We start from the raw sequence: 23336 nt of genomic DNA, 5'->3' as shown, positions 1-23336 counted from the left end.
GAACTGCAGACGAGTCAACATTGACTTCATTTCCTTCTCGGTGCAGCAACAGTGGTCGACTCCCTGTGTCGTCTGCGTCGAGGGTGAATCGTTAAAATGTGCAACAATGTTGCATCTTTGAGCAGAAACACTGCAGCTTGTTGTCAAGGAAACACAAATGTGTTTTCAGATCATCGTCATCAGCAACAACGAGGCTGATATGATGGAGAATGTATGCAGATATTTTTGGTTAGAATTGTTCTGATGGTAAAGACTTACAGTTGCCGAATCGAACCTTTTGTTTTGTTTTAGTCTAACATTTTATTTTTAACTCACCACATCCGATAAGACCGAGACCCTGTTAAGACCCCAGTAAGACCAAAACCAGGATAAGACCCAAACCCCCTTAAGACCTCAGTAAGACCAAGACCAAGACCAGGATAAGACCAAGACCCCATTAAGACCCCAGTAAGACGAAGACTAAGGTAACACCAAGACCCCGTTAAGACCCCTGTAAGACCAAGACAAGGGTAAGACCCCGACAAGACCAAGGCCAAAGTAAGACCCCTTTAAGACCAAGAGCCTGTTAAGACCCCAGTAAAACTAAGACCAGGTAAGACCCCGGTAAGACCAAGACCCTATTAAGACCCCGGTAAGACCAAGACAAGGGTAAGACCCCAATAAGACCTCGACAAGACCAAGGCCAGAGTAAGACCCCTGTCAGACCAAGACACCATAAGACCCCTTTAAGACCAAGAGCCTGTTAAGACCCCAGTAAAACTAAGACCAGGTAAGACCCCGGTAAGACCAAGACCCTATTAAGACCCCGGTAAGACCAAGACCCTATTAAGACCCCTGTAAGACCAAGAGCCTGCTAAGACCCCAGTAAAACCAAGACAAGAGTAAGACCCCTGTAAGACCAAGACCAAAACCCCATTAAGACACATTTAAGACCAAGACCAGGGTAAGACCAAGACCCAGTTAAGACCCCTGTAAGACCAAGACAAGGGTAAGACCCCAATAAGACCTCGACAAGACCAAGGCCAGAGTAAGACCCCTGTCAGACCAAGACACCATAAGACCCCTTTAAGACCAAGAGCCTGTTAAGACCCCAGTAAAACCAAGACAAGGGTAAGACCCCTGTAAGACCAAGACCCTGTTAAGAGCCCAATAATATCACCAGCCCTGAGTAAACATTTGCTGAAAACCTTTTTTTTTAAACTCTTATTAAACTCTTATAATATTGTAATATTTTTGTTTAATCAGATTCTATCGAGTCATTGCTGTTGGTTGGTCCAGAAAGTTTTACCATATTCTATAAAATGTCTTTTAGTTCTATTTACAACTTTATTGTCACTACGCACAGAAAAACATGTTTGTGAAGAAGAAAATGAACCAATGCTCTCTTTGTCATTTCATTGGCTCAGCCAGCTGTCAATCAAAACAGCTGATTTGCTGTTTGTCTGATGATTAAAGTCATGGAATGTTGTGAAGTGAGTCTTTGAACCGGTTTTTACATCATTTACCGTCTGCGAGTGTTGTTTTATTTCTGTAAATTCCGAGAACGCGCTTTACTTTTATCACTCGTTTCCTGCCCGAACCACCATCAGCATCGGATCAAATATAATCCTGCAAACATCGTATAATTGTTTCTTTATTTGTGAAGTGATGGATCTAAGAGTCAATTTATTTTCTTCACGCTGCTCGCTCATCAATGCTTTTCTTTGTTTGCGTTCAAAAGACAAGATGGATGAAGCGTCTGTTCACTTTCTCCCAACGACTCGTCTGTTCTGGTCGAGATCAGAAGCTTCTGAGACGCTTTGACTGGATCAGAGCGAGAAGAACAGAAGTTATTAGATGAAGGTCGTGACGCCATGAAAGAGATTCTCGTCTCATGGTTCTTTCTCCTCGTCCTCATTACGAGAATTGATTCTTCGATTTGAACAAGAGATCAAACGTCATTTCTTATGAGTTTTTATGAACCGAGTCACGTCCGAACTTAAAGTCTCGCACACCTGTGATCCATGTGCGATTCGAAACGGTGTGAAAATGTTTTTTTTTTCTTATTATTTTAGGGTAATAATAATAATAATAATAATAATTGTATTTATATAGAACATTTCAAACGTACATGAACAAAAACATCAGACATTTTTTCAATGTACAGACCACATGACGCTTGACAAAGTCGTAACTGCTTTGATTTGTTTTCAAACCAAAATATGTCCAAACATCAGCTTTAAAAGCTTCTGGAGTCACTGTATCCTCTCGTCCTCAGTCATCACCGGGATCTCGTGGGATCTTTGAAAATGTAACGAGTTAAACACGTTTCAAGGAGTGTGTACTGTCGTGAATATGATTCGATATGTATCATGATACAGATTCAACGATACGATGCATTATGATAGTGTAGTAACAAGAATAAATGTGTAGTATTTTACAGTACTTGACTCTGGTGTTGTGATAGTGTAGTAACAAGTATATATGTGTAGTATTGTCCAGTACTTGACTCTGGTGTTGTGATATTGTAGTAACAAGTATATATGTGTAGTATTGTCCAGTACTTGACTCTGGTGTTGTGATAGTGTAGTAACAAGTATATATGTGTAGTATTGTCCAGTACTTGACTCTGGTGTTGTAGTATTTACGGACCACATGACTCTTGACGAAGTCGTAACTGCTTTCATTTGCTTTCAAACCAAAATATGTCCAAACATCAGCTTTAAAATCTGCTGGAGTCACTGTATCCTCTCGTGCTCAGTCATCGCCGGGATCTTGCGGGATTTAATTTGTCCTATAGCCGCGGAGAATCTAATGACTGCTGCCATCTAGAGGCCTTGAGTTTTATTCCAACCCAAAAATAAAAAAAATAAAAAAATAAATTAATTTAAAAATCTTGGTTTAAAAAAAATCAAAAAAAATCGTACAGTGCTTTTGAATATCAATACAGTATTGTGGAAAAATAATATTACGATATATTACTATCAGACAATCTTGAATGAATATACATTTATATATTCTCAGAAAAAAATACATTTCTTAAGAGAAAATGTTTGCTAAAAATTAACATACAAAGGTCATCAATATATTTATTCAGAAGATTATTTATACGGTTTTCTGTACGAATCTCATTCTGGTCAAAAGCAGAAAACGATTTTCAAAGTCAAATATTAGTCTTTGATGTACTTGTACTTGTGAGACGTTCATGTTTCGTCATGTTTGTGTTTAGCATGATTTTGTCACACGTTGCCTTGAAAGACACGGAGCAGCTGAGAATGTAAGCGTTTGTGTCTTCGCACGAATGACAAACCAGTTTGTCTTGACGTACAGTCGTCACATTCCAAAACACATAGTTCTCTCGCTCAAGCTGCTCCGAACTTCTTCACTCCTGGTTTCACTCGCCGTGACGTGAAGTGACGCCGCCTCGACTCCAGGCTAACGCTACACATGCACTTCGACCTTTTAAGGTAATGTTTATGAATATTGTTGTTTAGTTTAGATTCGGGTGGTTCTTTAATTTGGATGATGTAAGAGTTTGTGTTTCAGGCTGTTTTTCAGTCTTGAAGAGTCGTAGTCAAAATGGAGTCGCAGTTTTTAAGTGATTGAAAATGTGAGGAAATCCGTGTAAATATGTTTCACCAACGTGTGTTCGTCACGCCCGACTCTTGCGTAAGATTCAATGATTGCGTCCGAGGTTAGTTTCAGGACGTGGTCAGAAGACTTAATACTTGTGTTGTACAAGAAGTACTTAAAACTGTTGTAATATTGCAGCGACGTTTGTGGTCGAAACTGGTTTTTGTTCTTGCACAGATTTCAAGAATCGTTTGTGTCTTAATCTTAATCTTTTCTTTCTTTCTTTCGTTATTATTATAAGTAAATCAATTACTTTTTTACATTTATATCTAAATTTACAATTGTTTTTATTATTATTATCCCTTTTAATAGTTCATAGATTTGTTTTTGCTGATATTGCAATTAAACATCCATTTTCGTAGTAGTATTAAGTATTTTAATGATGATAATAATAATAAATAATAATTATTATTATTATTACTAATATTACCGTTGTTATTATTATAAACATATTATATAAAACTTTCAACTGTAATCAAACAATTTTCAACTTTAATCAAACAATTTTCAACTATAATCAAACAATTTTCAACTATAATCAAACAATTTTCAACTATAATCAAACAATTTTCAACTATAATCAAACAATTTTCAACTTTAATCAAACAATTTTCAACTTTAACCAAACAATTTTCAACTATAATCAAACAATTTTCAACTATAATCAAACAATTTTCAATGATAATCAAACAATTTTCAACTATAATCTAACAATTTTCAACTATAATCAAACAATTTTCAACTTTAATCAAACAATTTTCAATGATAATCAAACAATTTTAAACTATAATCAAACAATTTTCAACTATAATCAAACAATTTTCAACTATAATCAAACAATTTCAACTATAATCTAACAATTTTCAATGATAATCAAACAATTTTCAACTATAATCAAACAATTTTCAACTATAATCTAACAATTTTCAATGATAATCAAACAATTTTCAACTATAATCAAACAATTTTCAACTATAATCAGACAATTTTCAACTTTAATCAAACAATTTTCAACTATAATCAAACAATTTTCAACTATAATCAAACAATTTTCAACTATAATCTAACAATTTTCAACTATAATCAAACAATTTTCAACTATAATCTAACAATTTTCAACTATAACCAAACAATTTTCAACTATAATCTAACAATTTTCAACTATAATCAAACAATTTTCAACTTTAATCAAACAATTTTCAATGATAATCAAACATTTTTCAACTATAATCAAACAATTTTCAACTATAATCAAACAATTTTCAACTATAATCAAACAATTTTCAACTATAATCAAACAATTTTCAACTATAATCTAACAATTTTCAACTATAACCAAACAATTTTCAACAACAATCAAACAATTTTCAATGATAATCAAAAAAAATTCAACTTTAATCAAACAATTTTCATCTAAAAAAAAAATAGATAGAATAATAGATTTTTTGGTAGATAGACTTGTTACCTTTTCCTTTTTTTCTACTTCTTTGTAGACTATAATAATCACTTCTTGACTACAACAAACACAATATTTCTGACATAAGGAATGAGATGTAGCTTCTTATAATAGTGTTGATATTTTCTTTCATTGTTCATTTCACATCTTTCACTCAGTGGTTCTCACAGACAGAGAAACAACGTAAGAAAGAACTGATACCGTCTTCACAGATCATTGTTGTACTGGTGATGATCATTATATCGAGGCCTTCTGTGGTTATTGTCACGAGGGGTGTTTGCAACACATCTTTTCATCTGGACGAGGGATTTACAGCCGCCCCTTCTCCACTGTGTTGCACTTTCACCTCATGGTCTCTCTTCCTCTTCTCTCAGTTTCTGACCCTCCCTGTTTCTGTTTTCCAAGAAAGCGTCTGCCAGCGACACACAAACACACAAAGACGTCCGCGACGCACACAATATGAGACGCACACCTCCCTTTTTTCCCAGACAGGCTCATGCTAGGAAATACCCCTGTTATCTCAACGCGCCGGACTATTAATATCAGTCAAACAAAAGTGGCGAGAGGCGCTTCAGGGCTTTTCCTACCATGATATCCACATATTACACGCCTAGTGTTTTGGGAAATATCTCCTCTGGGAATACACGGGGGGGTGGTCATAATCATGTAGTTGAGAATTGAAAACCATGAGAAGTCTCTCCTGGGAAAAGACGACAAGAGAGGTTGAAATTCCATCGGTTTAAACAAGACGATCGTTAATGTTTCGTAGACAAACTTGACACATTGTCTGGAAAAGAAAAAACGAAACGTCATCACATGATTGTGTAGCCGTCACTTGATTGGCTAAAAGTAGTTTGGTACTAGGGCTGCAAAATATTGGAAATATGTGCGATATTGGTGTCTTGAATTGCGATATCGATATTAATTCAATATTTTTGCGAGTACTGTAGTGTACTGTAGGTCCGGGGGTTAAGAAGGAAAACGATGATATTTCCCTTTCGTTTATTTCTGCACTTCGGTGCCGACATTATCGTAGAAAAATATATCTTATAACGCTCAGTCTCGCGGGACTTGCATCGGTTTCCTGCCAAACTGAGCGACATCAGAGAGGAGCCGCCGGCGCGTCGTGATATCACCAAATCAATAATAAATCCACCTCCTTGTACACGCACACATAACACTTTATAAATGATGCTAACAACTTAGCTCGTTAGCATACGGTGAAGACGGACAGGTTTGTTTGGAAGTTCACGATCTTATAAGAAAACAACTGAGACGAGATGAAAAGTTCTTACGATATGTTGCTTTAACAAAGGAGGTTGAAAGAGACGAGTGACTGGATCACTAGTGTTTGACTAGATCACAAGTTAGTATTACTTCCGTGTATATACTCACAGTTCACAGACGGAGACGTAAACAACAACAAGACATAGAAGTACAAATTGACAACTTCACAGAACGTGACACTGATTGATCGAAGTGCACATTTCAGAAATGCTTGATTTATACGTTAAAAATTATTAAATTAACACATGTTTTCCATATGTATATCGCATATTTTTCGATATATCGTGCAGCCCTATTTGGTACTTATTTGATATCGTCTGATGCCACTCTTATAACAGCTATTTATTTTGTATTGAATTTAAAGGCCTCAGAATGTGAAAATATTTAATTTTCATAAAGAAAAAGTCAACCTCAAAATTCGACCTCGAAAATCAATGGAACGCGATTCTTTCGCTATCATTACTGCATCTTTCTGCGACATGGCGCAGTAACGTTTTGAAGCTCAGTTCAACAAATCCATGTGCTGAACGATGTGAACATTTTACGATATGTACTCATCAGAAAAGTACTGTTTGTTGCGCCATCTGTCCTGACGATAATCAATACTAGCGTTAAATGTAAGTGTCGCTTTGTTTTTTTCACAAAAATTTAAGGGAGTGTCAGGAATTATTTCTACATGTGTAGTCAATCAAAGCCCTTCCAGTAGTTATCAGACACAATTCATTTATATATTTATATTTATATGAAGACTCTTCAAATAGGGACTTAATTAAAGTATATCTTATTATAGCCAACGAACAGATACTTCAGAAAACTTCATTTACTTTCGATTATTGAGAAAAAAAAATTTTTTTTTTGGCATCCTGCAGAGAAGAAGTAAAGCCAGCACTATTTTTCAGGGACCGGTATTCTGGTGACTTTACAATCTCAGTATTTAAAATAAGCTTCAATAAGTGAAAGTGGTCCAGCCTTTTGAAAGTCTCTTGTATACATTTGATTATTCACCTTCCATGCTGCTAGGAAAGTAAAATGGCAAGTGTCATTTTTAGTTGTATATCAAGAATACTTCAATTCTTCAGCCTCTCTGTTGGAAAATACTTTCTGATTTCAAAGTAACAATACTCAATGGTAAAACCTGGAGCTTGTTTCGGAAAACAAAAGTCTACTCCAATCTTCAGAAACGGCTCTTTGAGTTTGATGTCGTCGTGTCTTTCTTTGTGGAAAGACTCGTTTTTCTCTGTCCGTCTCTGCTTCGTTTGCTTGTCCTTCCATCCACGAGAACACAATAGAGGAGAAGGAAGAAAGGATGCGGGCGGAGAAAGGGAAGAATAAGATGGCGATGAATGGGTAAATGGAAAGCGAGTAGAAGATGTTTGAGCCAAGTGGAGTCACAAAGAGTCTTTCAGTTCCTGGACAGTTGGTCCGTGATGTTGTTTTCTTGGACCAAAGCTTTAGTGAGGGACACGTTTGCTTGATGGACGGAGAAGAATTCACATTTAAATCACTGCATTTCAATGATACAGACCATTGAGAGGTGAACAAAGAAACCCAGATTGCTTCTAGCGAACGTTTGCGATTTTTGTGCCAGTGATTCCTCCAGAATCCTGGAATTACAATCTGTCCATCCGTCCCTGGTTCACCACATCCAACCAGCTGGTGCCTGGACCAGGTCAGCCAACAGGGTCTCTGTGGTTGATGGAGCTCCTAACAATGTACGGAGACGAGATGTTTGAAAAACTTACTTACTCCTTGTAACATACATCAACTGATGCAACTGGGCTCACAAAACTCTGCAGACAGAAAACTGAGCCGCTCTAGTAGAAGAACTCACATTTCTCCGATCCTTAAAACTCTTCACTGGCTGCCAGTTTCTTTCAGGATCAACTTTAAAATTCTGGTTCTTACTTTCAGATCTATCAACCACAGCCTCTTTGAATAAAGTGTATTTAGTCGCGAGTATTATTCTGTGAAGCTTGAGAGTAATACTTTGAAACCTCTCTGTATTTATTTTGTAACATTGTTACACACCTTTTAAACCCTGTGTAAGTACTATCGTCACTGTCAAAGTCTCAAAACTTAATTGAAACCACAGATGTCCGAGTCTTGGATCACATGACCAAAATACGAACACCTCATTGGACGACAGTGGCTTCGCATCACTTGCAGGCGTGAATATATGATGTAATCTTGGAAATAAAACCACGTCAAAAACCAACCACGAGTGTAAAGTGTAATTACACAACAAATGTTGACAAGTTCCTCATGTCATGACCTTCTCACTACCTGAGGTTGTTTTATAAAAGTGAGAAGTTTTATTGCCTAATGAACTTGAAAAAATCTCAGTACTTCAGAAAGTTGTCGTAGTTATTCCGTCTCTTCTCCGCTGTCCTTGAAAGTTGTCGTATTTGTCGACGTGAAGACACTCGAGACGCGATCGCACAACTTAAATAAGATTTCTACTTTACCTGCGTCACATCGTGGCGAGTCTTGTTGATATGTTAGCTCACGCAGGAAATGAGTGATAAAAATAAAGTGCTTTAAATGGATTTCCAAATAAAACATGAATTAAAAGTGATTTAAAATTTGCGGTTAATAAAAAATACAATTCTCCATGAGGTGACGACTCTCTCACTTCCATTTATAATTTGATATCTTAAATCCTCTTCCAAAGTAATTTTTAAAATTTTTGTGCTGTCTTTTTTATATATTTTTTTCTGTTAATCATAATAATTTCTGTTATAATTCGTTTTTTCATGGCTGGTCCAATACAATGTTTGAGTGTTTCCACTTCAACTTCCTTCTGTTTTGAATGCATTTAATTTTTTGTTTTTAGCCATAATTACTTTTTCTTGAAAAACTATTTTGTGCCGTTTTTTTTTCTGTTTTTCGTGATTCATTATCTGTAATTTTGTGCCAATTCAAATTTTTCCAGTTTTTAGTTCTGTTTTTTCAATTTTTCTTGATTGTTATCCGTCTGTTTTCTGTTGAAATGTTATTTCTGTTTTTTTGTATACATTTTTTTCTCTTTCTACTTATGTTTTTTCAGTTCAAAGTCATTTTTTTTCTTCTGTTTTTAATGTTAATTCTTTCTCGTTTTTCATGGATCCCTCAATAATGTCCCGCCATCTCCAAAAAACACCCAGTCAGCTGTTTTGATTGACACATGGCTGATCCAATGAACCTTTTAGTGGTTTCACTTGAACTTCTTTTTGATTTTCATGCCATTTCTTTTCAGTTTAAAAACTTTTACTCTGCTTTCTTGATTTTTCGAATATTTTACTTAACCTTGGCGACTGATACCATTCATCTGCCTTTTATCTGACTTAATGCTTCCACTTAAACAAAGAATTGAAATACGATCTGGTTGAAAGTCACATATTTTACTTGTACAAGGGAGAGAAGAACAGAGTTTACATGGGGTCTGAAGCACAGAGCTGTTTGGTCGCTGTTATGTCTTTGTTGCAGTTCCCGTAATGATGAAGTTTGTAATTTGTAAAAAGCTTAAAAAGTTGTATTGTCCTCAAGGCACATAACCATTTAAGTTAAGCTCAGGACTTTACCGTCAAGCAAAAACAATTTTCGTGATCATTTCTCTTTTGTATTATGTGCAAATTTTGTGAGGCTTTTTATTTGTTACGACAAAGAAAGTGGCCCATTGGTTTAATTTTTAGCGAGTAGATGCCGTGTTGAAAGTGTTGTTAATAAGTAGAACAGGCGACGCACAAACCATTCACACGGACTCACTGCACTTTGCTCGACACACTTTTAGAAACTGCTGACGAAGCAGAAAACCCAGATTTGTCCGCTTCACTTTTTTTCTTCAGACAAAGATAAAGGTTCATAGTTTGGGGTATAAGATCCAGCGAGCCGCGGCGTCGTGCCAACAACCTTCGAATAAAGAGACGGAAGCTTTGAAAGACGAGGGAGAAGGTGCACCGCAGGGTTTTGAACCGACAACTCTCTCCTGGCACAGTAGGAAAGAGAGAAAGTGCAGCTCTAACGGGAGATGAAAAGTGAAGTGAAAACACAGAAAAGTTCCTGTTTTGCTGATGCGCCTCTTTTCGCTGAAGTGGATAAATGTTGCGAGAGTTGCTCGTGGGCAGTTTTTATCACATTGAGCGTCTAAGTGTCGCGTGTTGATAAAGAAGCTCCGGCCATAAAACGCTGGAAGGTGAATTAGTTACAGCCTCGCTCGTTACTCAACACACACACACACACACGCATGCACACACACACACACACACTCCTGCGGCAGCGAACACACACTCGTAAACACGTGAATTAAAAAGCGACTGAGCTACAAATGAGGTGTAACTTACTTTTAACGACCCTGAGGAAGATGTTTTCAGATCATTTACGACTTTCACCACATTGTCAACACACTTTGATAGAAGCTGGTTTAGTGAACATGAAGGTTGTGGGTTTGTTTCCCACTTGAGGATGATTTGACCCGAGTAAAGTTTCTGTGTTTCTTGTTTATAGTGAGTTTCTTTTGTGTGTGTATTTGTTTGTGTGTCTGAGACTCTATGGTTGTCTTTGTGTCTGTCTGTGTGTTTGTTTGCCTGTGTGTGTGTGTGTGTGTATGCGTTTATCTGAGAATTTATGTGTTTGTTTGTCTGTGTGTGTTTGGGCCTTTTTCTGTGGGTCCGTTTTTTTTTTGTCAATGCGTTGTCGCTCTGTGTGGGTCTCTAAGTCTTCATGTGTGTCTCTGTGATGGTCTGTTTGTGTGTGTCTGTGTGACTTTGTGTGTGTGTTCTGAGTCTTCATGTGTGTCTCTGTGTCTGTCTGTGTGTGTCTGTTTATTTTTGTCAATGTGTTCTTTGTGTGTGCGACTCCGAGTCCTCATGCGTTGTGCGTCTTTTTGTGTGTGGGTCTGTGTTTGTTTACGTCTATGTTTGCATGTGTCTTTGCATGTGTGTGTCTTTGCGTGTTAACATGTGTGTCTCCATATGTGTGCCCGGGTGTGTGGGTGTCTTGTACATGTGTGTTTGTGTGTGGATATCTGTTTGTGTATGTGTGCCTGCGTGTGTGTTTATAAAATGTGATGTTTGTCTTTGTGTCTGTGTTTGTGTTTGCCTGCCTCTGTGTGCCTCTGATACTTAGTGTGTCTCTGTGTCTGTCTGCGTTTGTGTTTGTCTGTCTGTGTGTGTCTCTGAAAATGTGTGTCTCTGTGTCTGTCTGTGTGTGTGCAAGCCTTTTTTTCTGTGTGTCTCTCTTTGTGAAACTTTGTGTTTGTGTCTCTGATTCGTCACATGTGTCTCTGTATCTATCTTTATGAATGCGTGTGTGTATTTATTTGTGTGGTTGTGTGTTTGTTGTGCTGGGCAAAGAAGATTTAAAAACTATCAAACAACACAATAGAAAACGATTGTTCCGCAGCAAGAACGACACAATATTTACACTTATGTGTGTCTAAGTTGTTGTAAAATATATGTTGTGTGTGGTTTGGATCCATGTTATATTTTTAAATAATTGTCAGTTACATTGAATAACAAACCCCCCCCTTGAATAAAACCTGGATTATGTGTTTAAGTACTTTCTCCTGCGCAGTATTCCTGCGACATCTGTCTTTGTTAATCTCTGCTGCTCCAGTGACGCAGAAATGAAATTCAAATTACATATTTATTTTTCCTCTTATGTGCTGTGAGCTCGTTCTGCATTAAACATGAGCTTCTGCGACACAAAGTACGAGTCGTTCCCGTCGACGCTCGGATATGATCCTGAAATACATCGTCGGTCGAGTCATGTTTTTAACGTATATTTTTAAACATCATCGAATATAAATATAGTTATTCTAGGGGTGTTAGAAAATATCCATGCAGCGATATATCACAATGTTTTTTCTCACAAAACTTCTCCTCACAACAGTCCTCCTCGAATAAAGAAAGAATGGAACCCCCAAGATCCAAGCGATGACTGAGGACGAGAGGATACGGTGACTCCAGCAGCTTTTAAAGCTGATGATTCGACATATTTTGGTTTGAAAACAAATGAAAGCGACTTTGTCAAGAGTCATGTGGTCTGTAAATACTACAACACCAGAGTCAAGTATTCGACAATACTACACATATATACTTGTTACTACAGTACCACAACACTAGAGTCAAGTAATGGACAATACTACACATATATACTTGTTACTATACTATCACAACACCAGAGTCAAGTACTGGACAATACTACACGTATATACTTGTTACTACAGTATCACGATATATCGTATCGTTGACCCTGTATCGTGATACATATGGTATCAACAGATTTTTGCTATTACGTCCTTTGAATCTAAAGGAACAATAAAGTGCCGCGAGATTCCAGCGATGACTGAGGACGAGAGGATACAGTGACTCCAGCAGCTTTTAAAGTTGATGTTTGGACATATTTTGGTTTCAGAACAAATGAAAGCAGTTAAAATGTTGTGTTCAGATACGGTACTCTTTTTCTAAAGTGAAATTGGATTTGTTCATTTTTGTGTTGCAATTATTCATCGGGCTGCTAGATGGTCATGTGGTCTGTAAATACTACAACACCAGAGTCAAGTTGTCGTTACTGCAGTATCACTATACACCCTTGGGTGTCTAAAAGAGACTGAAAGTAGAACCAAAAAGTTGCTGTTCTGTTTAAACTGACCACAAAGATCCTTCCTTAAGGAACAACGGAACCATTTAAAACATGCATTGAAGACAGAATCTATCAAGTTCAGTGAGTTCTCATTTGATCCTGGGCCAGTGCTGTGGGATCCAAATGCACTGTCATCTCTCATCAGCTGATGGTTGCGAGCACGACGCCGGCTCGTCTACTCTTCGCAAAGTCGCTCCATCTCCTCGGCTTCTCTTGCTTTTTTTTTCTCGCGTCTTCCGAGTCAAGACTCGTTTAATCAGCGAAGTTATTCCGAAGATAAAGTGTCTTCGATTGAATCGAGCGCTGCGGTGAACTCAAGTGTTCAACTTTTTCAACTCTCGACTTGAGGCGTTGTCATGTCATCGTCTCTACTTTCAACTGATACTTTCATTCTACACAACGTTTCTTTTTGTACTGTTGTAAATGAAGGAAGTGGTCCCTCGTTCATAACATGAAAACCGTTAAACCGGTTCAACATAAAGTTAAATAATCCTATTGGTAACACTGATGTCAACAGCTTCTCTAATGCTTGGCCGCCCAGCCAACCAATCACATCTGTCGATAACTTTTAACATGTATTCTACTCCCAGGATAGGAATCTGACTTAATGCCTCCACTTAAACAAAGAATTGAAATCCGATCTGGTTAGAAGTCACGTATTTTACTTGTACAAGTGAGAAAAGAACAGAGTTTACATGGGGTCTGAATACTTTCTGAAACGAAGAGCTGTTTGGTCGCTATTATGTCTTTGTTGCAGTTCACAAGCCGTTAATTATCGTACTCCAAAAGTTTTCACAAAATACAAACTTGAATGTTTTATTGTCCTAAGGGCACATGGATATTTAAGTTAAGTAAATGTGTTAAACATTCTGTACCTTAGGACTTTCCCGTCAAGTACCGTGTGCAAAAAGTATTCAAGGTGTAACCATGGCGACGGATACCATTCATCTGCTTTTTTAGGAATCTGACTTAATGCTTCCACTTAAACAAAGAATTGAAATACGTATTTTACTTGTACAAGTGAGAGAATAACAGAGTTTACATGGGGTCTGAAGCACAGAGCTGTTTGGTCGCTGTTATCTTTGTTGCAGCCATTATTGATCTTATTCCATGTTTGTATTTTTGTAAAAACCTTTGAGTGTTTTCTTGTCCTCAAGGCACGTGAACATTTAAGTTAAGCTCAGGACTTTACCGTCAAAAAACATATTTGGCACAAGTTGTAACCATAGCAACAGATACCATTAATCTGCTTTTTCTGCTTTTGGTAATATTTTGTAAAGTCCTCATTACTTTCCTGAAATGCTGAAGGTATTTTAGAGTCATGGGATTTTCTCTTTCGCTGACAAGAGCCCGCAGCCCCGGGTAACTGGGTTGCTAGGAGATGGACGGACCGGTACATACCAGCTAATCATGTTTGTGCTCAGCATCCTCTGCTCGAGACGAGACTCTTTCTCTCTTTGAAGGTTGAAAAAATGTTGTTTTTTGTGCTCGTACACGACCGTCTGAGGACACGTTTACAGAGCGGAGATGTTCCTCAACATATGGCTGTTGAAGGAAGTCATTATCAGCAGACTCGTGTCTCGTGCCAGAGCTGGAACGAAAAAAAAAGCTCAGTGTGTTCATGAATAGACCATAAAATGAAGCACAAACAGGGGTGTGTTGTGTCCTCGCAAACAGGAAGCAAGTACACACTTTCATCCTTGCAGCGACACACACTCGTCGCCAGTCGTTCTCCCAAAAGTTTGCCGTGAACATGACTCGAGAGAAGCTGGTTATTTATTTTGTTTTTTGTTGTAGAAATGAGATGAAGGAGATGAATGTTGATTGAATTTTATCTGCTGTTGTGTAACGAGTCGAGGGAGAAACTCCGGAGGAAAAGCGTGGACGTCCCAGGCGCCAGTAAAGAGGATATGTCTGGCAGCTGTGTCATTTTGGAGAGTGAAGGATTATGGGAGAATTACAACAAATGAGCAACAGGACCCTGTGTGTGTGTGTGTGTGTGTGTGTTTGCACTTGTACCACATGGTTGAACACTGGATTGTTGTCAGTTGCTATTTTTAGCTCTTCTTTGACTTTCATTGTCTTCTCTATGAACATGTTTATTACGTGTAACTTTTCCACAGAAATTTGCTTTAAATAGACGTGTTGACAAAATGTAAACGTCTTCCTGAAAGTGATTTAAGTGTAAAATTGTCTGATTATAGTTGAAAATTGTTTGATTATAGTTAAAAAATGTTTGATTAGAGTTGAATATTGTTTGATTTTAGTTGAAAATTTTTGATTATAGTTAAAAAATTGTTTGATTTTAGTTGAAAATTGTTTGATTATAGTTGAAAATTGTTTGATTTTAGTTGAAAATTGTTTGATTATAGTTGAAAATTGTTTGATTATAGTTGAAAATTGTTTATTTACGGCTAAAAATGGTTTATTTACGGCTGAAAATTGTTTGTTTACAGTTGAAAATTGTTTGTTTACAGTTGAAAACTGTTTGTTTAAAGTTGAAAATTGTTTGTTTATAGTTAAAAATTGTTAATATCATTGTAAAATCTAATCCAAATATCACCAACGCTCACACAGCAGACAGATCAATAAAGTGTGTAGTCGCTTCAATATCCACTTAACAAATCCAATACTGGTCATCAGCGAGTCATGTTTCGAAGCAGCTCATCTCTGTGATCAATAATTCAAAGAAACTCTTAGATCAACATGAAATCTGCAGCTTGTCGTTCTCGTGTTTCTATAATCACATCTTCACGACCGACTTTCTCTTCACCACGTCGTAAATCTCATTTCCATCGACATTTATTTAGTGACCTCCGTGAGTGAACCTCGGAAGCAACAACATGAAGTCAAAACACAGGAAACTTGACGTCTAGACTTCTTCCTACTTGTTAAAACTCAGAGGCTTCATGTAGATTACTGCCCGACCCGGTGAGACCCGCTGGACTCCGTGCTGGTTCTGCTGCAGCATTAATCCTCCGGCGACCCAGAAAGCAGGTGCTTATGTGGGCCATACGCCTAATGACACAACAATGGCGTGGTATGGAGAAAGTGTGAGGCCCAGCAGGGGGTCTGGCATCATTGTGTGCATTATTTAGACGCTTCTTTGTGTATCACTCGTGTCCTCGCGGCTACTTCTGCACTAACATATGAATCCTTATAGATCTTTAAAGTATAGATTCATCTACTGCACGTGTGTTTAACTTAAGGAGTTTGAAATGTAGTTTTTTGTAAATTTAAACCACTACAAATGCCCCTTTTTTTCAATATAATAACAACATCTAGTTTGATTTTAGTTGAAATTAATCTGATCAGTTTGAAAATTGTTTGATTATAGTTGAAAATTGTTTGATTATAGTTGGAAAATTGTTTGATTTTAGTTGAAAATTGTTTGATTTTAGTTGAAAATTGTTTGATTATAGTTGAAAATTGTTTGATTATAGTTGAAAATTGTGTGATTACAGTTGAAAATTGTTTGATTATAGTTGAAATTGTTTGATTACAGTTGAAATTGTTTGATTATAGTTGAAAATTGTTTGATTACAGTTGAACATTGTTTGATTATAGTTGAAATTGTTTGATTACAGTTGAAAATTGTTTGATTATAGTTGAAAATTGTTTGATTGTAGTTGAAAATTGTTTGATTATAGTTGAAAATTGTTTGATTACAGTTGAAAATTGTTTGATTACAGTTGAAAATTGTTTGATTATAGTTGAAAATTGTTTGATTATAGTTGAAAATTGTTTGATTACAGTTGAAAATTGTTGGATTATAGTTGAAAATGGTTTGATTATAGTTGAAAATTGTTTGATAATAGTTGGAAATTGTTTGATTATAGTTGAAAATTGTTGAATTTTAATTGAAAATTGTTAGATTATAGTTGAAAATTGTTGGATTACAGTTGAAAATTGTTGGATTACAGTTGAAAATTGTTTGATTATAGTTTAAAATTGTTTGATTCTAATTGAAAATTGTTTGATTGTAGTTGAAAATTGTTTGATTGTAGTTGAAAATTGTTTGATTACAGTTTAAAATGGTTTGATTATAGTTTAAAATCGTTTGATTCTAATTGAAAATTGTTTGATTATAGTTCGGAATTCTAAGATTGTTTGAGTATGTCCTATTCAAAGCTTAAATGTGTTTTGAAATGTAACATCTTTCTGCATATTAAAAAAATATATTAAATGTTGAAATATTACTTATGACGGATCAATGAACAGATCAATTTCTGGATCAATGACCGGATGCATGGATCACTGCCTTCTTGTACGTGTTGCTTCTACATTCTTTCAAGGCGTGTCTACCCTCAGGACGTTAGAACCAATAGAAGCTCACGCCTCACATCCTTGTCATCAAGTCTCTAAAGCGGTTCCTGCTTTTTAATCAATCTCTGGCCCGGATGACGACCCCCTGAAACCACACTGACCTCACTCACTCGCCCCTCAAAATCAAACACCATCCACTCCATATTGAAGACTGATGTATTCCACATGTGTCGTCCTCCCATGAAACCGACATGGTTAGAATTCCTGTCATTCCTGGTGGGATGTGTGTGAGTCAGATATTTATAGTGAGGACCTGAAGCGTCCTCGGGTCCTTCTGACCTTCTGGGGATCATGATGGAACCTCCAGGAACTCTTTTTTTTCAAGAAAGTTGGGATTACACGTGATATTTCTGTCTCCCAGCAGATTACGGACAAATCTCTCGCTGCCGTTAAATCTTCAGAGATGATTATTTTGGTGTTTGAAGGCAGAGAAGAAACACTAGAAAACTAGGTTTTAAACTGTTGTTACTTTGTTTACAATCATTTAAATGTTTGTAAACAAATGATGTTTTATAATCCGTGAGCATTTCTTATCGGAGGAACGGATGGATGGATGGATAGATGGGTATGTGGACGAATAGATGGATGGGTTGATGCATTGATGGATAGCTGGATGGATGAGTAGATGGTTGAATAAATGGTTAGATGAACAAATGAATGGATGGATAAATGGGTATGTAAACAAATAGATAGATGGATGGGTTGATATTGATGGATAGATGGACGGATGCATGAATGGATAGATGAATGAATGGCCAAATGGATGGATGGATGGATAGATGGATGAATGAATGAACAAATGGATGGGTAGGTGGACGAATAGATGGATGAATGTACAAATAGATGGATGGGTAGGTGGACGAATAGATGTATGGATTGATGGATGGATGGATGAATGTTCAAATAAATGGACGAATTGATGGATGGGTTGATGCATTGATGGATAAATGGACGAATAGATGGATGGACAAATAGATTGATCAAAAGATGGGTATGTAAACTAATAGATTGATGGATGGGTTGATAGATTGATGGATGGATGAATGGATGGATGAATGGCCAAATACTTGGATGTATGGATTGATGGATGAATGAATGGTTGGCTGAATTGATAGATGAACAAATGGATGGATGGATAGATGGATGGACAAATTGATCAATAGATGGGTATGTGGACGAATAGATGGATGGATGGATTAATGGATAGATGAACAAATGGATGGATGAATGGCCAAATACTTGGATGTATGGATGGATGGATGGATGGATGGATGGATGGATGGATGGATGGATGGATGGATGAATGGATGGTTGAATGAGTTGATAGATGAACAAATGGATGGATGGATGGACAAATTGATCAATGGATGGGTATATGGACGAATGGATGGATGGATGGATGGGTGAATGTACAAATAGATGGACGAATAAATGAATGGATGGATGGCTTGGTAGATGGATGGATGGATGGGTGGATGGGTGAATGTACAAATAGATGGACGAATAAATGGATGGATGGATGGCTTGGTAGATGGATGGATGGACTGATAGAGGGAGTAATACTACTGAGCCTCTCAAAGTAATAGTACAAGTAGGGAAGTAAACCCCAGTATCTGTGACACTTCAAGCTCCGTAATTGTTCAAGTGTTTGTCACTCAACGTCATGAAGGGAACAAATAAATGCTATTGAATGAAGAGCTCAATGCACTTGAACGCCTCTCGACTTCAAGTGGAATTAAAACCACATAAATTAACCACTTGTACTTCCTGTGTGCGTACCAACAGCAGTACTTCACTCAGCCATGTGAAGGAATGTCTCCCGTACTCGAGTGAAGAGTATTAATGTAGTATCTGAGTATTAATGTAGTACTTCTGTTTTTTGTTTGGTCTCTGGACCAGTCGAACAAATGTCAACGACCAGTTGTCACTTTGACAGCTGACGTCATCGCTCACGGTGACTCAACACACACTTCAGACCATCGTCGTCTCTTAATGGTTCGTGTGTGTGTTTGTCGTGTGTGTGGTGTGTGTGGTGTGTGTCGAAACGAAAAATAAGGTCGAAAAAACGGCTGAAACACGGATACAAGCAAATATTTAGAACCATTGGATTCATGACTCTGTTACCAAACTAATAATAAAGACATTGTAATCTCACAATAATATTCATGCGTCAAAGAATACATTGATCACAAAGCAAAGTAAATATTTGTTTATCTTTTTTTTTTTTTACTGTTGTGTATCTTGATTACCTGACGTAGAATGTTTGCTTTTTCAAACAGATGTCAAAATAATGTTCTCTTTATAAACAACTAATAATTCTACTACTTCTACTACTTATTCTACTACTACTTCTACTTCTTCTACTACTACTTGAACTTCTACTACTAATTCTTATACTACTTATACTACTTATTCTACTTCTAATACTAATTCTAATACTACTGCTACTTCTACTACTTATTATTTTACTTCTACTACTACTTGTACTACTTCTTCTACTCCCACTCCTACTTCTACTACTAATTCTTCTACTTCTACTACTAATTCTACTTCTTCTACTACTAATTCTACTTCTTCTACTACTAATTCTACTAATACTACTGCTACTTCTTCTACTTCTACTACTTATTATTTTACTTCTACTACTTTTACTTCTACTACTACTTGAACTTCTACTACTAATTCTTCTACTACTTATTCTACTTCTAATACTACTGCTACTTCTACTACTTATTATTTTACTTCTACTACTTCTACTACCACTTGTACTACTTCTTCTACTCCCACTCCTACTTCTACTACTAATTCTTCTACTTCTACTACTACAAGTTCTACTACTTTTTTCTTCTCTTTGTTCTTTTTCTTCTCCTTCTTTGTATTCTTATTTCTTTTCTTCTTTTTTTTCTTTGCAACCTTTTTCAGTGGATTTCAACGTTTTCACATCTTTTTCCTTCATGCCTTCATTTCTGATGATGTTTCCAGATTTTTTTTTTTCTTCGAACACTAATACTTTCAATCATTTCACTTCACGGATTTTCTGTAGAAAATGTTCTATTTTTAATTGAAATTCTCGACTGACGCTGCACCGACGAGAACATTTCTGTGGACCATGAGGGATAAATTGTTGATTTGATGAAGCTTTTAAAAACTAAATCTCATGTCGTTACTCATCAGTTCATCTCAGACTCGAAGAGTTAAAAACCCACTGGTTCATCTCCTTCTAAAAACCTTCATCCTCGGTCGTCTTTCTTCCTCTCACTAGCATCTTCAAGTGTCCTGATGGCTCCACACGTCCCTCCACATTATCCACCCGTGGAGCTGCCGCCTCGTCTCAAAGTGGCCGAGTGTGAAGCTTCTTCCTCAGATCCTCGGATCCGAGTGTGAAGCTTCTTCCTCAGATCCTCGGATCCGAGTGTGAAGCTTCTTCCTCAGATCCTCGGATGCGATTCAAACTCTCGCTCCGTGGCCGTCTCTGCTAATCGCTTCACGTCCGAATGGATCTGCGTGAGTCGAGCGAGTGTTTGTGACTGACGGGAAGGTTTTTCCACTCGTTCCGTCGCTCGCTTCATTTGCTTTTCCTGGTCCCTCGGGGCCCGCTGAGCGTTCTCCATTAACTGATATGAGAGGGGCCACAACAGCTGCCTCCGCTGAGTCAATAGATCTGCTGCTGTGAAAATATTCGAGCTCAAGGGCACGTTGTCGCGCGACCGTGTCTCCGGGGTGTCGTCCAGTACATGATCGCCATCACATCGTGTATTACAGCGTTTACGACCGATTTGTCCAGAGGTGTGTATCGGCAAGAATGTGTCGATACGTATCACGATACAGCGGCAACGATATACTCTGATATATTGTAATACAAGGTTTTATTTGTCGAAGTACTTGACTCTGGTGTTGTTGTATTTCCAGACCACATGACTCTTGACAAAGTCGTAACTGCTTTATATATTTGAAACCAAGATATGTGCAAACATCAGCTTCGAAGCTGCTGGAGTCACTGTATCCTCTCGTCCTTAGTTATCGCCGGAATCTTGCGGAATTTTATTGTGTCATTTCAAAGGACGTAATAGCAAAAATTTGTTGATACGATATGTATCACAATACAGAGACAGCAATACAATACATTTTGATACTGGAGTAACAAGAATATATTTGTAGTATTGTCCAGTACATGACTCTGGTGTTGTGATAGTGTAGTTAAAGGGATATATTTGTAGTATTGTCGAGTACTTGACTCTGGTGCTGTGATAGTGTAGTAAAAGTGATATATTTGTAGTATTGTCCAGTACTTGCCTCTGGTGTTGTAGTATTTACAGACCACATGACTCTTGACGAAGTCGTAACTGCTTTCATTTGTTTTCAAACCAAAATATGTCCAAAACATCAGCTTCAAAAGCTGCTGGAGTCACTGTATCCTCTCGTCCTCAGTCATCACTGTATCCTCTCGTCCTCAGTCATCACCCGTCTTGTGGGATGTTTGCGAATGTAACAAGTTAAACATGTTTCTAGGAGTGTGTGTGTTGTCAAGAATATGATTTCATTTGTATCACGATATAGGGTCAACGATACAGCATATAAAGTGATAGTGTAGTAACACGTTTATGTTTGTAGTAACAGGAACACAGGATCAAGAGCGTAATACCAAGAGTTAAGGTTGAATATGTGTTGGTTTTGAAAACCTCCACCTGTTTACGACTTTACATTAATGATGCTGTGAATAACATCGAGTGTTGAAACACCTTCATCTCATGTGTTCGACAAGAGCAACGTCGGTTACGTGAAGATGGTGAAAATCTAGTCAAACATTGATGGACTCATCGGGCGAAGACGAGAAGCTTCCATAAGAAATGTGTTGTTGATTAACTCGAGAACATTCCAGGCTCTCATAAAAAGCTGACACTCTGGCTCAGGAATCATGTTTTCCACACACTAGCTACACAAAAAACTTGTTACACACAAAGAGTGTCTTCCACAAACCACTGAACAACTTTTTCTGAGCAACATAATCGTAATCATTCTTGTAGAGCTTTTTTTTTTTTTAAATGGCGGGTTTGTTTATTGTGTTTTCGGGATACTGTACAGTGCAGTAGTATTTCCTGTTTTTATTTATAGTATTTCCTGTCATAACCATGCTTCGAATGGGAGAAAATTATTATCAGAAAAGTGGCCAATGAATAAAAAGTAATATTCAGTTTTGACTGTAGGGATACATTGCTTGATACCTATTGTTTTGTTGAGATTATTTAAGAAATAAAAAAAAGTACTATAACCTATAGTTCTAGGTACTAGCTGGAGAAGGTGTTGGACTTAATAAAGCTAATGCTTCTCCCTTTTCAAACATTTGTACTTTGTCTCAGCTAGTTCAAGTGTATTTTGTTTTTAGTGAAAGTTGAAACAAAAAGTATTCATTCACTTATTCATTACGATATGATTGGATACGATCTATAAAGCTCACGATACGATATGTTTCGCATAGTTTTCGGGGTGTTTTAGGGGACTCTGAACTTTTGTAACATATGGTGATTGATCCGCTCTCTTATGGTTGAATTAATGGAGCTTAAAGACAAAATATCCCCCGAAAATTAGCTGTGAAAGCAGCTGAGGTTGACTGTATCCTCTCGTCCTCAGTCATGGCAGGGATTTCATTGTTCTTTCAGCTGCGGAGGACGTAAAGACCGCTGCCATCTAGCAGACGGGAGTTTAATTGCAACACAAAAATGAACAAATTATGTGAATATCTGCATGTTAATTGTAAATAAATAAAAAATCGAATTATTTTTGAATACTCTCTATTGAAATAGAAATAAATCAAAAGATAAATGATGAGTATAAAATGTTATTTGACAGCCAGGAAAAAACAATACAGTGCTGTTGAGTAACGATACAGTATGTTTAAAAAAACATTGTACATAATATTTTTATGTCACTAATACAGTACTTTTGAATCATGTACGATGGGCAACAAAGCATTTCACTTGTCGCCGTCAACCGGTCATTACTCCTCAGCAGTATTTCTCTCCAATACTCTGTACAT

General features: G+C 37.1%; 1 protein-coding gene across 4 annotated transcripts in view; it reads left to right on the top strand.

The window, feature by feature from the left end:
- Positions 1-23336, top strand: part of pag1 (phosphoprotein membrane anchor with glycosphingolipid microdomains 1) — a 56126-nt gene that overhangs the window by 5677 nt on the left and 27113 nt on the right. The window contains exon 1 of one of the 4 annotated variants that reach the window (XM_087786299.1): positions 3329-3446. The exons of the other annotated variants lie outside the window; for them this stretch is intronic. The gene's annotated coding sequence lies outside the window, so the exon portion shown is untranslated. Of the gene's footprint in view, positions 1-3328; positions 3447-23336 lie in introns of those variants that run through there. 4 annotated transcript variants of the gene reach the window in all.

The sequence above is a fragment of the Callionymus lyra genome, chromosome 3, assembly GCF_982586985.1.
Source record: "Callionymus lyra chromosome 3, fCalLyr1.hap1.1, whole genome shotgun sequence".
Lineage (NCBI taxonomy): Eukaryota > Metazoa > Chordata > Actinopteri > Syngnathiformes > Callionymidae > Callionymus > Callionymus lyra.
This window is presented reverse-complemented; position numbering and strand designations above follow the sequence as displayed.